Source organism: Zea mays, chromosome 8 (genome assembly GCF_902167145.1).
Source record: "Zea mays cultivar B73 chromosome 8, Zm-B73-REFERENCE-NAM-5.0, whole genome shotgun sequence".
Lineage (NCBI taxonomy): Eukaryota > Viridiplantae > Streptophyta > Magnoliopsida > Poales > Poaceae > Zea > Zea mays.
Window position 1 is genome coordinate 69,244,990 of NC_050103.1, and position 15,351 is coordinate 69,260,340.

The 15,351-nt window shown below is 54.7% G+C and overlaps 1 long non-coding RNA gene across 2 annotated transcripts; it reads left to right on the forward strand.

Annotated features, from left to right (window-relative positions):
* Window positions 1-10,150: 10,150 nt before the first annotated feature.
* Window positions 10,151-13,772, forward strand: LOC103635323 (uncharacterized). 2 transcript variants are annotated; one of them, XR_004851961.1, is made up of 6 exons: window positions 10,151-10,602; window positions 11,272-11,392; window positions 11,604-11,903; window positions 11,995-12,046; window positions 12,115-12,742; window positions 13,470-13,772. It is a non-coding gene; the product is annotated as an uncharacterized lncRNA (long non-coding RNA). The 2 variants fall into 2 exon arrangements; XR_004851960.1 differs by having other exon boundaries at window positions 11,995-12,742.
* Window positions 13,773-15,351: the final 1,579 nt, after the last annotated feature.

A 15,351-nucleotide genomic window follows, 5' to 3' on the forward strand; every position in this document is an offset into this window, starting at 1 on the left:
GTCTTCGGGGTGCCCCGGGGCATGCTCTTGGGGTTCATCGTCTCCGAGTGGGGCATCGAAGCCAACCCGGAGAAGATCACAGCCATCACTAACATGGGGCCCATCAAGGACTTAAAAGGCGTACAGAGGGTCATGGGATGTCTCACGGCCCTGAGCCGGTTCATCTCACGCCTCGGCGAAAGGGGCCTGCCTCTGTACCGCTTCTTAAGGAAGGCCGAGTGCTTCACTTGAACACCCGAGGCCGAGGAAGCTCTCGGGAACCTGAAGGCGCTTCTTACAAAGGCGCCTATCTTGGTACCGCCAGCTGATGGAGAAGCCCTCTTGGTCTACATCGCCGCGACCACTCAGGTGGTTAGCGCCGCGATTGTGGTCGAGAGGCAAGAAGAGGGGCATGCATTGCCCGTTCAGAGGCCAGTTTACTTCGTCAGCGAGGTACTGTCCGAAACCAAGATCCGCTACCCACAAGTTCAGAAGCTACTGTATGCAGTGATCCTGACGAGGTGGAAGTTGCGACACTACTTCGAGTCTCACCCGGTAACTGTGGTGTCATCCTTCCCCCTGGGGGAGATCATCCAGTGCCGAGAGGCCTCGGGCAGGATTGCGAAGTGGGCGGTGGAAATCATGGGCGAGACCATCTCGTTCGCGCCTCGGAAGGCCATCAAGTCCCAGGTCTTGGCGGACTTCGTAGCCGAATGGGTCGACACCCAGCTACCGACGGCTCCGATCCAACCGGAGCTCTGGACCATGTTTTCGACGGGTCGCTGATGAAGACGGGAGCCGGCGCGGGCCTGCTCTTCATCTCACCCCTCGGGAAACACCTACACTACGTGCTACGCCTCCATTTCCCGGCGTCCAACAATGTGGCTGAGTACGAAGCTCTGATCAATGGATTGCGAATCGCCATCGAGCTAGGGGTCCGACGCCTCGACGCTCGCGGCGACTCGCAGCTCGTCATCGACCAAGTCATGAAGAACTTCCACTGCCACGACCCGAAGATGGAGGCCTACTGCGATGAGGTTCGGCGCCTGGAAGACAAGTTCTACGGGCTCGAACTTAACCACATCGCTCGGCGCTACAACGAGACTGCGAACGAGCTGGCAAAAATAGCCTCGGGGCGAACGACGGTTCCCCCGGACGTCTTCTCCCGGGATCTGCACCAACCCTCCATCAAGATCAACGACGTTCCCGAGCCCGAGGTACCCTCGGCCTAGCCTGAGGTACCCTCGGCCCATCCCGAGGCGTCCTCGGTTCAGCCCGAGGTACCCTCGGCCCCCGAGGGCGAGGCGCTGCGCATCGAGGAGGAGCAGAGCAGGGCCACGCCTGACAGAGATTGGCAAACCCCGTACCTGCAATATCTCCGCCAAGGAGAGCTACCCCTCGACCAAGCCGAGGCTCGGCGGGTAGCGCGACGCGCCAAGTCGTTCGTCTTGTTGGGCGATGAGAAGGAGCTCTACCACCGCAGCCCCTCGGGCATCCTCCAGCGATGCATCTCCATCGCCGAAGGACAGGAACTTCTGCAAGAGATACACTCGGGGGCTTGCGGCCATCACGCAGCACCTCGAGCCCTCGTCGGGAATGCTTTCCGGCAAGGCTTCTACTGGCCAACGGCGGTGGCCGACGCCACTAGAATTGTCCGCACCTGCGAAGGGTGTCAATTCTATGCGAAGCGGACCCACCTGCCCGCTCAGGCTCTGCAAACAATACCCATCACCTGGCCCTTTGCTGTATGGGGTCTAGACCTCGTCGGTCCCTTGCAGAAGGCGCCCGGGGGCTACACGCACCTGCTGGTCGCCGTCGACAAATTCTCCAAGTGGATCAAGGTCCGACCCCTGAACAGCATCAGGTCCGAGCAGGCGGTGGCGTTCTTCACCAACATCATCCATCGCTTCGGGGTCCCGAACTCCATCATCACCGACAACGGCACCCAGTTCACTGGCAAAAAATTCTTGGATTTTTGCGAGAATCACCACATCCGGGTGGACTGGGCCGCCGTAGCTCATCCCATGTCGAATGGGCAAATAGAGCGTGCCAACGGCATGATTCTACAAGGGCTCAAGCCTCGGATTTACAACGACCTCAACAAGTTCGGCAAGCGATGGATGAAGGAACTCCCCTCGGTGGTCTGGAGCCTGAGGACAACGCCGAGCCGAGCCACGAGTTTCACGCCGTTCTTCCTGGTCTACGGGGCCGAGGCCGTCTTGCCCACTGACCTGGAATATGGCTCCCTGAGGACGAGGGCCTACGACGATCAAAGCAACCAAGCCAGGCGAGAAGACTCGCTGGACCAGCTGGAAGAGGCTCGGGATAGAGCCTTACTACACTCGGCGCGGTATCAGCAGTCCCTGCGACGATACCACGCCCGAGGGGTCTGACCCCGAGACCTCCAGGTGGGCGGCCTGGTGCTTCGGCTGCGGCAAGACGCCCGAGGGAGGCACAAGCTCACGCCCCCCTGGGAGGGGCCATTCGTCATCGCCAAAGTTCTGAAGCCCGGAACGTACAAGCTGGCCAACAGCCAAGGCGAGGTCTACGGCAACGCTTGGAACATCCAACAGCTACGTCGCTTTTACCCTTAAGATGTTTTCAAGTTGTGCATATACCTCGCACCCACGCAAAGTTTAGTCAACAAGGAAGGGTCGGCCTCGCCTCGGCAAAGCCCGACCCTCCCTCGGGGGCTAAAAGGGGGGAAACCCCCTCTGCATCGAAATTTTCCTCGAAAAAAGATCTCTTTCACCAGAATATCTTCCGTGCTTTTTGACTACTTCGAAAAGTGGGTCCTGGAAACGACGGAGTACACGTAAGCAGCCAAGGCTGACCGAGCCGAGGGACTCTTACACCTCCGGGATACGGATACCTCACTCATCACCTTCTGCGATAAGTAACTCGCGTTCGGATAAAGTGGCTCCGCGGATCGGACAAGTCTTTACGTTCGGAAGCCCTTCTGCCGAAGCGATCCTTCGAGCCTTCTCGACCGAGTCGGTGACAGGGCCTCGCGGACGGGTGAAAGTACGCGTAAGCGGCAAGGTTGATCGAGCCGAGGAACTCCCACGCCTCCGGGATACGGATACCTCACTCATCACCTTCCGCGAAAAGCAACTTTCGCTCGCACAAACATCCCTGTTACCGACAAAAAGTCTAGATACTTGAAACAAGAGGAAAAGAGACGCAGCTTTACGACGCAGCGAGGGTGTGTGCCCTGGCCTCGGCGGCTGCAGAAGGCACACGCTACAAGACACTTTGACCCTGCAGGCTCGGGTCTTGACGCTGGAAGGAGGCAGCAACACCCTCGGCATCGACGACACCTCCGGCGAGGCCCAACCTAGCCTCGGATGGCGACGCGGTCCGAGGTTCTCCGCTCCGAAGGACGACGTCATCACCACGCTCGGGCAATCGCTGCCTGGGACTTCTTCGGGAATCCGACCCGAGCAGGCGGCTCGGCCGGTCGCCTCTGGGGCCTCGGCCGACCATCTCCCGAGGGCGCCAGCCCGACCTGAGGCCTCGGCTGATCAACTCTGGCATCAGTCCCGCTGACGGACAACTCGACTAGGCTCCGGCCAACCAGGTTTCATTTTCGAACCGACTCCGCCTCTGTTCATACTGATATCGCTACCCCTGGCCTCGGCTCGTCGAAGAGCGGCCGAGGGGTCTCTTTAACTAAGCTAGAGGAGCCTCGGACAGCAAGGCCGACCGAGCCGAGAGATTCCTACGCCTCCGGGATACGGATACCTCACTCGTCACCTTGACACGGGGCGACTCATGCTTGGTGAAGCGACTCAGATAATCAACAGACGAGTCTTAGCGCTCGAAAATGAGGAAAAAACGCGGCTCTGTGCCGTAATTACATACATGTTCAGGCCCCGAAAGCCGTAATGAACAGAAATATCGGCATTCGAAGCGCCGTCTCAAACGGAACTCTGGTTCCGTCCCCCTGGGCACGAACAACCCCACAAGATTGGGGAGCCCGCGGAGCGATCGCGGGCCGACAGGTGGCCCGTCGCCGCCCGATCCGGCGACAGCGATAACCACCCTCGCCCCGAGCGACGAAGCAGCTTCAGCAGTGGCTTCGGGGCGGGTGCTACGGCAGAAGGACTCTCACCCACCGAGGACGAGAGCTAGCCATTCAGGCCGGGAGACGGAGACCCAGGGCTACCGTCGTCCGGGCGGAGGACATGGTGCTGCGCCCTGGCCGAGTGACGACGACCCACCTCTCCCGGCATGGCTGGAGGAAGTCTCCGTGGAGCTGGAGGATGCCGTTCTCCCCCAGACGCTCGGGGAAGAAGAGGGCAACCGACCCCCACGGAGGCAGCCCCCCGACTCGCCTCATCCTCCATCTTGGCCTGGATGACGAAAATCCTTGAGGCCGAGGTAGGGGCAGAGGCCGCAGCCCAGCTCGCTTTCCCCCACCATCAAGCCGGAGGTCACCATCTTGGGTGACCGCCGGTGGAGGGGCGCGGCCGGGCTGCATGACGAAAATCCTTGAAGCCGAATGATGGCTGAAAGGTACCAACTCCCACGGAGTTGCGTTCCACCAACGATGAGGTGAAAAGACGGCGGGCATCCCCCATCCGGGGGCTTGGAAGGTGGAAAGATGCGGCGCATAAGGGAGTGAGAAGACATGGTCGCCTTACGAAAGGGGTCGCCCTCCTTTTAAAGGCAACTCTCCCTGCTTGCGCTCCCAACCGTCCCGGGCTGAGTCTTCTCCAACACGCTTCAAAGCCCTCCCCTGCGGCGCGGGGGCTGGGTCCCGCATGTCATGCAGACCGGCTCCGAGCAGAAGAAGCCAAACCGCCGCGCGTGGTGCACGCAACCGCCCAGCGGTTACAAGTGATCCTCCACCTTTGCCCAGACCAACGGGCGAGAGAGGCGGGCAGCCATGCAGGCGGCATGCAACCGCGCCAAGTGGACGCACTTCTCCGACTCCCGACACGCCCGCATGGAAGCCCAGGCCCACGCGTCGCGCAACCGGCGCGCCGGATGCTGCATGCAAGCAACTGCATCGCCTGCGCCACCACCGTGCCTCCTCGATTGCGGAACCAATACCGCGACTCGAGGCGACCCAGCGGCGCCAGCCTGACACGGCGGCCAACGCGGCCAAAGGAGGGCCGGCAGTGATGACGGTGGCAAACGCGCGGGAGCAGCGGGCACGTCGACAGCCAAGCTCACGTCCCATCCGGGGGCAGCGAGAGAGCCCCCTCTCACGGTGTGAAGACAACGCGCCCGTGATCCGTTCCTCGAACGGCTCGCGCACGCGCAACGGCTGCCCCGCCAACTACTCGCCCCGTCGCATTAACTCCGCGGCTGGACAGGTGGTGCTTCTGGCAGGAGCAACGGGCGACGCTTCGCCTTCGCCGAAACAATCGCATCAAAAAAGGTACGCCGCGTCGTTCGGTTTTGTATCCTTTTTCCCTTTTTTCCTCTTTCTCTATCTCTTGCAACAGGGACCGGGAAAGGGGGATACCCCGAAAGGGATCCTTCCCCGTGAAGGAACCAGGCTCCGAGCCTCCTTACTGATCAGGGGTTCGAAGGCTGGCCCCCTGAAGGGTTCAACAGCCGCCTCAGATCGCGTGGGCCCTACACCCACTACTGGTCAGAGGTTCGAAGGCCGGCCCCCCGAAGGGTTCCACGGCCGCCTCAGGCTACTCGGGCTCCGTGCCCATTACTGATCAGGGGTTCGAAGGCTGGCCCCCGAAGGGTTCACAGTCGCCTCAGACGCCGAGCGAGGGATGACCAGGGGTACCCTAGGACATTTCCGAGACCGGCGGGAGCGATCTTGTAACGGTATCCCATCGGAGGGAGGCATCGAGCCCTCGGACCCCGTCGCCAGGGGACCGGGTCCGGCAGATCACCCGCAGGTACTTTTGGGCGTGCCTCTGGGCCCCTAGCCGACCCCTAACGAACGGGGCACGGACGTCCACTCGGATTACCCGCTTGCAGCTCACCGGAGACACCATGTTCGGTGCCCATCGAGGGTAACATGGCGCTCTCCCCCCTCCTCCTTGCAGAAAGGCGACGTAGGGGCGTATGTAAAAAAGTCGAGTCTGTCCCTGATCGCCCTCTCGCCCTGCACAGAGGCTCGGGGGCTGCTCTCGCAAACCCGGCTCCGGCCGAACCGTTGACAGCGTCAACATACTAGCCCGAGAACTTGGGCCCCGACCGTACACCCGGGCTACGGCCAGCTCGCATGAGGGAACAACCAGACCAGCCGAAGCATTGCGCAAGGCATTAAGACCTCGAAGGAGTGAAACCACTCCTCCGAGGCCTCGGGGGCTACACCCGGCGGGTGCGCTCGCGCGCACCCACCGGAACCAAATGCAACCGAGAAAGGCTGGTCCCCTTGCAAAAAAGTGCGACGAAAGCCTCCAAGCGAGTGCTAACACTCCCTTCGAGGCTCGAGGGCTACTGTCGGGGACCATAATTAGGGGTACCCTCAAGACGCCTAATTCTCAGCTGGTAACCCCCATCAGCATAAAGCTGCAGAGGCCTGATGGGTGCGATTAAGTCAGGGATCAGTCCATACGAGCGACTCGATCACGCCTCGCCCGAGCCTAGCCTCGGGCAAGGGCAGCCGACCCCGAAGGGGTTTCCGTCTCGCCCGAGGCCCCCCTTCAACGGCGGACACATCTCCGGCTCGCCCGAGGCCTTGCCTTCGCTAAGAAGCAACCCTGACTGAATCGCCGCACCGACCGGCCAAGTCGCAGGAGCATTTAACGCAAAGGAAGCCAGGCCCTGCCAAAGGCACCATAGGAAGCTCCGCCTGACCCAGGGCTCGGACTCGGGCTAAGCCCCGGAAGACGGCGAACTCCGCTCCGCCCGACCCAGGGCTCGGACTCGGGCTAAGCCCCAGAAGACGGCGAACTCCGCTCCGCCCGACCCAGGGCTCGGACTCGGGCTAAGCCCCGGAAGACGACGAACTCCGCTTCGCCCGACCCAGGGCTCGGACTCGGGCTAAGGCCCCGGAAGACGACGAACTCCGCTTCGCCCGACCCAGGGCTCGGACTCGGGCTAAGGCCCCGGAAGACGACGAACTCCGCTTCGCCCAACCCCAGGGGCTCGGACTCGGCCTCTGCGGACGACCTCCGCCTCGCCCGACCCAGGGGCTCGGACTCGGCTTCTGCTGACGACCTCCGCCTCGCCCGACCCAGGGGCTCGGACTCAGCCTCTGCTGACGACCTCCGCCTTGCCCGACCCAGGGGCTCGGACTCGGCCTCTGCTGACGACCTCCGCCTCGCCCGACCCAGGGGCTCGGACTCGGCCTCTGCTGACGACCTCCGCCTCGCCCGACCCAGGGGCTCGGACTCGGCCTCTGCTGACGACCTCCGCCTCGCCCGACCCAGGGGCTCGGACTCGGCCTCGGCCATGGAAGACAGACTCGACCCCGGCTTCGGAGGAGCCTCCACGTCGCCCAACCTAGGGCACAGGCCAGCCACGTCGACAGGAAGCGCCATCATCACCCTACCCCGAGCCGACTCGGGCCGCGGAGAACAAGACCGGTGTCCCATCTGGCTAGCTCCGCCAGATAGGCAATGATGGCGCCCCGCTAGCCCCGTGACGACGGCGGCTCTCAGCTCTCTTACGGAAGCAGGGCGACGTCAGCAAGGACACAACCGTTCCAACAGCTGTCCCTCCGCCAGGCTCCGTCGCTCCTCCGACAGCCACGACATCACGCCAGCAGGGTGCCAAGATCTCTCCGGCTGCCACATTGGCATGTACTTAGGGCACTAGCTCTCCCCCCGCTAGACACGTAGCACTCTGCTACACCCCCATTGTACACCTGGATCCTCTCCTTACGCCTATAAAAGGAAGGACCAGGGCCTTCTTAGAAAAAGGTTGGCCGCGCGGGAGCGAGGACGGGGACAGGCGCTCTCTTGGGGCCGCTCGCTTCCCTCACCCGCGTGGACGCTTGTAACCCCCTACTGCAAGCGCACCCGACCTGGGCACGGGACGAACACGAAGGCCGCGGGATTTCCACCTCTCTCACGTCCGTCTCCGGCCACCTCGCTTTCCCCCCTTCGCGCTCGCCCACGCGCTCGACCCATCTGGGCTGGGGCACGCGGCACACTCACTCGTCGGCTTAGGGACCCCCCGGTCTCGAAACGCCGACAGATATAAAATCAACTATGCAATGCTGGGGCACTCGGCTATCATGCATTGCATCAACAAAATTTATGAATTCTGCATCCCGACTTTTGTTGCAACATAGATGTTTCTCTGATTCGTCAGTTATGAACTCATGGTTATGCTTCAAATTCACTAGTTCAATCTTTACGGTTACCACATTTTTTTCATCATCTTATATTTTTTTAATTTGATTCCGGCCTTACATTGCGTATGGCCAGAATTCCTATTCCTCATCCTAGGTGTATCATTTGGTTTTGGTGCACTTTTACCTTCTCGTGAACAATTTATCCACTTACTGAATGTTTTCTCCCTGTATTTCTTCAATGGAAATCCAACTTCATATGCATAACTTTTATAAAATTTATATGCATCATCAATAACCTTGAAAGTCATCCCTACTGTTGGCACTATATTCGGATCAATGTTTTTTTGCTGCAATTCATTAACAATGTTGTTTGTACCACAGATTGTGATCATAACAATCTAATCAATCAAGAATCAAATACAACAATTGGACTTACATGTGAATGCAGTATTTGAGGCGTATCCATCTCCCTAGAGCTAATATTGGACATCGGATGTCGAATCCGTTGTTCTCCTTCCTCCCCTATGCTTATCTCGTCGATTACAGGCCCCAGTAGAGCAGGAGGTGGTGTAACCATTAAGTTACCATCAACTACTCCCTCAGTGTCTGGACCAATCCGACTGCCATCTCCTACCATCGCCGGCGATTGTCCAGAGTCGGTCATCTCCACCGCCAACTAGTTCTGCAGTCCAGGGGTATTTTTTCGAATGAAAGGAAATCATGGATGCTATACTAAACAAGTAACCGCATCCACGTTTCCAGGGTATTTCCATAATTTCCGAACTCGTACCGATATTGTAGCAATGTACATGTAATACAAATATCCCTATCACACTATTTACGCACAATGACTCAATGTTTTATGCCAAACGGTATATACTATATACGCAACATCTATAGCGTAACTGTTTTATGTCATATCTTTTAACATCTTATGGATATTATCTTTAACTGCCGCCATTATGCCCCATGCAAGATCCATAAATTCCGCGCCCATGTTTCAGAGTAAGCACGTTTGCATGTGGAATCTAATCCCTATAGTTCCGCCCACTACCATATGTTTATCGCCTTGCCATTAACCAACCGAGTCACGGCGCCGTCGGTCCTGCATGTTCTCTGTCTCGTCTCCATCATACCCACGCGCGTTTGGTTCAGCGGACCAGACCCTGTTACCGACCCAGGCTCTCTTTAATATCCGAAGCCTAGGACTCCCGTTATACCTGTCCTATATATATACGCGCGCTCTAACGACTAATTTTTTAATAATGGAAAAACATTATTCCGCCCTTCCTCTAACACGTAGTTTGCTTTGCTACACAGTTCCGGTCGTCGTAGCGTAGATTTGGGTCTTGCGTGGCATTGGCATTCGTGTGGTGACAATGATAACACGTAGCATGACGCATTAGTGTGGAGAATTGACAACAGTCTAATCTCTGGTAGTTAGGGATTGGGAATAAAACTCATGACATAATACAATGCATGCAGTGCACGAAATAGACCGGAAGAGAGCAATGATATATACAGGTTAGTTGCATATATAAATAACGCACATCTCCGAGTACATCATTTTCTCACGTGTGTGTATTCCTAAATTTATGGTATATATAGCCCGTCAAAGTGTACATGATCATTTATCCTGAAAATGACTTAAGCCCTGTTTCAATCCACTAGATAAACTTTAGCAACTTTTTTAGCTACTTTTAGCCATTTAGTGATCTAAACAGGAGAACTAATGGTGGTGTGACAAAATTTAGCACCTATCTCTACTACTTATCTATACTACTCCTATAAGACTCTAACGAGGGCGTCCACCAGGCACCATGCCCCCGCCTGCCCCCGCTCGGCGCGATGCTCGCCCCTGCGCTTGCCTCGCCCCCGCGACGCACGCCACGATGCCCCCGGCCGCTCGTGATGCCCGCCCCTGCGTCCGCCCTATCCCCGCGACGCACGCCGCGGTTCCCCCGCCCTCTCATGATGTCCCGCCATCGCCGGACGCGGGCGTCCGCATCCTCCGCTTACCCAGCGTGCTTGCCTAGATCTATGTCAACAAAACCCACCTGCCTTGCTTGCGACGACCGAACCTCCCGCCTCACCCGGACGCGGGCGTCCGCATCCTTCGCTCTCGCCCCGTGCGATGGCTTCGCACCAGCCGCCGCCCAACCTTCGCTCTCGCCCCGTGCGATGGCTTCACACCAGCCGCCGCCCAACCTTCGCTCTCGCCCCACCTCCCTCGGACACGGTGGTGAGGCGGGATTGGCGTACGCGGGAGCAGTAGGCGAGAGAGAGGGAAAGGTGTGTCGTGGAGGAGGACATGGAGGTCACCGAATAGGAAGAAAGGGGAGTCGTGGACTCTGATGTGGAGGGTTTCAACATTGCTTTAGCAGACCTAGATCCAGTTCGAGGTGACCTTTTCTGTTCTTTTATGCATTTCCAGAAATGGTGAAATTTCTCCACATTCCACTACAAAGTTGAATTGTATTATTGCATAGTTTTTTTGGTCGATCCGTGCTCACACCGTTCCTAGCTCCAGACTTATAGCTCTCTCACTTTTCTGGCCGCTTGTACTCCACTCCACTCCACTTTTTTTGTTTCGCCAAAATCTAAACCTGATCGCCATACCAAACTAGAAATTAGCATAGCACTGAATTGCATCTAGCTACATTAAATAGCAATTTAGCCAACTGGTCAATGGTCACAAGGCTCACGGGGAAGGAGCCACGGAGATCATCCATTCCAGTAACAACTAAAAATAAAGCAGTAATCAATCTTGGTCAGTTGTTTTCTCAGGCAAACAGTTAACCGAGACATTATGGAATTATAAAATTTCTTCTTTCTTAAGTAAACTTACATACTATAAACTTCTACTAATATGTTTTTACCCTTGGCATAAGCTGGTTTGCCGCTCGTACAACAATACCTGTCTTAGTTTGAGAAATTAGTTATGGACCTCATGCCAAAATACTGGGAATAGTGCATATGTTTCTTCAGTTGATGATTTGCTTGGTGATGAACCTATTGTTGATACAAGTGTCACTACTCAGCAAACTTATCATATCATCAACGCCATACAGGTACCAAGCCTATGAGCTGATCCATGCCATATAGGCCATGCTTGGTGCCGCTGGCGCTGTCATCCTAGAGGCCTGCAACAAGTTTGGCGCTAACTGCGACCCTTAGGCCGTTTCGTTCAAGGTCCTAACCACCACCTCTCAGAATTATCATACCACTTCAGTAGCCTTTTTCCCTTTCTCAGATATATATGTCATTGCGTTTATTTAAAAGCAAAATAGAAGACACCAAAGGTTTCATATTTTTTAATTGGTAGAGATAGTGTAGCAGTACTGTAATCTGAAAGTATGAACTAAAAGCTCATGGATGGTGTCTGTCACCTGAACGCATGCAGACTGATACTCTACTCCTGGATGACAATACTAAACTACTTCGGCAACAACATTCCCATCAACGGATCTATGTCTGGCTGTCATCGCGAAGATCATCCTCGTCATCGGTGCCCCAGTGGGCCCTTTAACATCCTAGGCCTGGCCAACGACCCCTACCAAACTGCCATCCTCAAGGTGAAGGAGATCAAGAACGGCCGACTGGCCATGTTCTCCATGTTCGCCTTCTTCATCTAAGCCTATGTCACCGACGAAGGCCCCCGTGTAGAACCTCGCCAAGCAGAAGGTTCTTCTTGAGGGTGTTGGTCAGTTCAGCTTTGCACTGACGGTCTGTCGACATTATCAATGAATCCACGCTATAATTGTCTTTAACTATAATGGTTCTTGGTATTCCAGAGACGTACAACAAGTTGCAAAACGACCATATTACAGCAAAAGAACGACTTTAGTAAGTTTGATCCATTTATATATTATGAGTTAGCTTCGATCGACAAAATTGTGTGCTTATATTTGCAGGTAAGAGCATGGTACTAATATGGCATGTTGTGTTTAGTGGAAACCTCCCTATCTTGAGGTTTCTTCTTGATCATGGTGATGATCTCCATGAAGAAGGCAGCCTGGAAGGTCATGACAGGTTCACCGTTCTACATATAGCTACAGAGAAAGATATAATGTAGACTCATATTTTCTATTATTTATGTTGCTTATTCTGTTAATCAATAAACTGCATGCAATTTTTTGTTTATAACTATTTTTAGAAAAAAACATACTTCATGTGCAAAACATTGCCTGGCGAATTTTCATGCTTTACTTGTATATTTGTGGATCATACTATGTTCTTGTAACTACAGTTTAATGTCAGTGGAACACAAACACATGAAGTTGTTCTGATAACGATAATCCTTCTTGAATAATTCCTATATGTAAGTTAGCATAGCATGTGTGTGGGTGTTTGTTTTCTTAGTAGTGGCAATGGTTTATTCTTTTTTTTGCCATCCTGTTAGTATTTTGTAGTTCATTATCAAGTATCAACCTATCTCTTTGCTTTGTCTAATCCGAGATCAAGGACTTCCTTCTGACCGTGAGGAGGAAGGATGCCCGATCAGTGAAGGTCAAGAGGATCAAGGATGTTGTTAAATTCAAGGTATGTTGATCCAAGTACTTGTACACCCTCTACGTCTTTGATGCTGAGAAAGCAAACAAGTTGAAGCAATCTCTTCCCTTAGATAGCGCAGCTTTAATTGACATGATATTGTTTCTATTCTGGTATATGAAAACGTCATTTTGGTAGTATTGTCTTTTTGGTTGGATTGGTGTCATTTTCTTTGTTTTAAGTTTCTGTCAATTAGCGGTTCCAGTGAAATATGTGATTGGCTTAAGGAAGACTGGTTTTAGCTTCAAGTCAACTAACATGTCATTCTCGATTAATGGGTGGCTTGTGGCTAAAACTAATTTTGAGAACCATCCATGATGGCCAATAATAGCTATGAGATCCGAGGGACTTGTATGATCACTTTTTTCAGTTTCTTTTCTGAATCAATTTTGAGAACCATCCATGATGGCCAATAATAGCTGTGAGATCCGAGGTGTTAGTCATAGACGTCGCTTGTGCCAGCGGCTCTTGTCGAAGTAAGAGGAGCGTGTAGCAGTTTGTTGTACTACGCTGACGGCTCCAACGAAGAACCTTGACAGCTAGCGTCGCGCCGACGATAGCGGCAGCCACCACGGGCGGTGGCACTAGCAAATCTGAATCAAGCTAACCAACACAAATATCTGACATTACTATGATAAGAGTATCTAAGTGCACTATTAAATTGATCTATGTTTGAATAAATATCTTATTTAAACAATATTTATTTGTGCCTCTGCAGTTACCCAAATGGTGCATTGCCTGATATCATAATTGGACATAAGTTTCAGAGATATCGTCTAAGTCTTCTGGTTGGTTTAAACTGTCACTGGCATAAGGCCATAACACCTCTGTTGTCTGAATGTTTATATTTCATTCACCTATATACTATTTATTGACTCAATCATTGTAGCAAAAAAAATTAATTGCATTCGCAAATATGATTTTCTTATATTCTCTAGCAGATGTTTAAGGTATGTAAACCTAAACTTTTAAAAGATGCTAACGAGAGCATATAGCGATAAATAGTGCTTTTGTACCTCAATGTATCTTTATTACATTTTGGTTAGCTCCATAGCAAAGCACGGGCATATACCTAGTTAAGGCTATAAGGGTAGCCTGCCTTTTTGTGTTCTGCCGTTCGGCCACTGACAGGTAGGGCCCTCATCACCCGTCTCCGTGCACGATCCGGGTCTCTGACAAGCCATCCCTCGTGCATGCTCCTACGCATTTTTTTTTACAAAAAATACATTCCACAACGCATCCGGTGATCACTATAGTAGTACTAGGTGCAAAGGAACACATATAAGCAGGTTCCAACACCAATCGGTGGGCAATGTGGTACTAATTTTAACTTGCAAACCTTGAAGACAAAGACACATGCGCCATATGCGGCCCATCTGCCAAATTGTATGAGGCCCATCTCCCACGACAAACGAAAACCCTAATGTCCAGCGCCCTCGCGGCCTCCAGCGCTCCCGCTGCTTGCTCGCCTCCACCCGCGGCCTCCAGTGCCCCCGCCGCTTGCCAGCCTTCACCGCGCAGCAGATCGGTCGCATCCCCCGCCGGCGGACAGCCTCGGCCCACGCCGCACGTTGGGGTTCGCCAGCCTCCTGTCCGTGCTCGCCGTCGTGGTCACCGCGTCGTCGCCCGCGGGGTTCGTCGCGCTGCGCTTCGTGGCGGGCCTCTCCTTCGCCAACTTCGTCGCCAACCAGCACTAGATGTCGGGCATCTTCGCGCCCTCCGCCGTGGGGCTCGCCAACGCCGTCACGGCCGGCTGGGCCAACGTCGGCAGCGCCGCGGCGCAGCTCGTCATGCCGCTCGCGTACGAGCTCGTCCTCCGCCTCGGCATGCCCATCACCGTAGCCTGGCGCGTCACCTACCTCCTCCCCTGCGCGCTCCTCATCACCATGGGCCTCGCTGTCCTCGCCTTCCCCTACGACTTCCCGCGCGGCGCCGGCGTCGGCGGCGGAGCCAAGACCGGCAAGAGCTTGTGGAAGGTGGTACGCGGAGGGGTCGGCAACTACCGCGCGTGGGTGCTCGCGCTCACCTACGGCTACTGCTACGGCGTCGAGTTAATCATGGAGAACGTGGTCGCCGACTTCTTCCGGAAACGTTTCCACCTCCCCATGGAGGCTGCGGGCGCGTCACTGGTAGTTATGAACTAGGACAACAACTCTTTTCTTTGAAATGATCATGCGAATATTGATATTTTCACATTGTTTTTTTTTGCGAGTCCTCCTCCTCCAAGAGGAGCTTCGGCGCTTCTTCGGACGCAACCGTTAGCAGCACACCAAGCAAGCTGCAAGCCCTGAGGTTTGCAGAGGACCTCTCGCTGCCATCGGTACGCTCTCTCTCCCCCCTCATCATTGTTAGCTGCTAGGTGATCAGCAACCAGAAATGAGAAATCTGCAATGGCGTGGTGTTGGGTTCTTGAAACCCAGCAGCGATTAGTTAATATTGTTATATCGCTCCACTGAAACTCTAGAGCCATCCTTTTTTTCTTCTCCCTTCGTCGAGGTCGCTAGCCTTTGCCATTCCAGAAACCATTAGCCCTGTCCATCACCTGTCCTGTGTCAATTCAGGCTTCATTGGTAGTAACAGACTAACAGTGAAGTCGATCC